This window comes from Terrapene carolina, unplaced genomic scaffold (assembly GCF_002925995.2).
Source record: "Terrapene carolina triunguis isolate 2854851 unplaced genomic scaffold, T_m_triunguis-2.0 Scaffold20089, whole genome shotgun sequence".
Taxonomy (NCBI): Eukaryota; Metazoa; Chordata; order Testudines; family Emydidae; genus Terrapene; species Terrapene triunguis.
The window spans coordinates 9300-10770 of record NW_020684440.1 but is presented as its reverse complement, the minus strand read 5'-3'; the positions used below and the strand labels follow the sequence as shown (position 1 = coordinate 10770).

The following is a 1471-nucleotide window of genomic DNA, read 5'->3' as shown; positions in this document are numbered from 1 at the left end:
TCATAATGGTCATGCATAATCAATCAAGATTCTACAGGATAAAACAGAGTAAAATGTAAATTCAAAAAGACAAAAGGGGAGATGGCTACTTAAGGGGAGGGGGGTGTCATGAGTAGTTCGCAGGTCAGAGCTTTGATTAAAAGTTCAGACAGAAACATCAAGTCTGGGTTAAGTTTAAGCTCATCAAAAGTTCAGACTCAACACTCCAATATATCTGTTAGTCTATAAGGTGCCACAGGTCTCTTTGTTGCTTTTTACAGATCCAGACTAACATGGCTACCCCTCTGATACTTGATATACATGATAATGATGGTCCCGTATTACAGACTCACCACCAGCAGGTGAGAGGAGCAAGTGGAAAAGTCCTTTTGCCTCCTGGCACAGAAGGCAATTTGTAGGATGGCCGAGAGGATAAAAATGTAAGACACAGCAATGAAGAGGAATGGGACCAGGGATACCAGGGAGCAGGAGACCAGAATAATCATTTCTGCCATGGGGCTTTCTGTACAGGACAATTTGAGCAGCTCCTCCATGTCACAGAAGAAATTATTAATTTCATTAGAGCCACAGAAGCTTAGCTGGGGAACCATCCCCACTACTAAAGCAGTCACTGAGAAACCAGTTATCCAGGAGGCAGATACCAGCTGAAGGCAGACCCTGAGGTTCAGCATAACATTATAGCTAAGTGGGTTGCATATGGCTAGATAACGGTCATAAGCCATGACTGCAAGTAGGAAACACTCAATGCAAGCCAAAGCACTGAAGAAGAACAACTGCGTGATGCAGTCCCTGAAGGACATTGTCCTGTCCTCTGCCACGAATCCAGCCAGCAACCTGGGGGCAATGACTGAGGTGTAGCAGGTGTCCAGGAAGGACAAGTTCCCAAGGAAGAAGTACATGGGGGTGTGAAGCTGCTGATGAGCCACAACTAGCACAACAATGAGAATGTTCCCAGCCAGGATCACAATGTAGATCACTAGAAACAGCACAAATATAGAATCTGAACTTCATCCAGGTTCCTGAATCCCAGCAGAATGAACTTGGTGATGGATGTTTGATTTTTCCATTGCATGTGTCCCATGTGTTCTCTGGACAGCAAGAAAGAAAGAAAGAAAGATCTTCTCTCCCCGGATCTCCAGATATGTCCTTGTTCTACCATCCCTTTCAACTTTATTCAGTATTTATTTAAGAAGTGATTTTCAAAAGATTGAGGGTTTCTCTACACTGCACTTTTGTCGTTAAAACTTTTGTCGCACAGGGGTGTGAAAAAACATCCCCCTGAACGACAAAAGTTTTAACAATGAAAAGTGCCGGTGCGGACAGCGCTTTCTCGGAAGCTGCTCTCTCGTCAACGAAGGAACCGCCCCTTGTGGGAGGGGGGGCTTATTTGGTCACCGAGAGAGAGCTCTTCCGGTGACAGAGGCGACTGCACTGCTTACCTTACAATGGTGTGGCTGCAGCAGCACTGCTG

The 1471-nt window shown here is 45.3% G+C and overlaps 1 pseudogene; it reads right to left on the bottom strand.

The window, feature by feature from the left end:
- Positions 1 to 280: 280 nt before the first annotated feature.
- On the bottom strand, positions 281 to 1072 carry LOC112120975 (annotated as a pseudogene).
- Between the last annotated feature and the right edge of the window lie 399 nt (positions 1073 to 1471).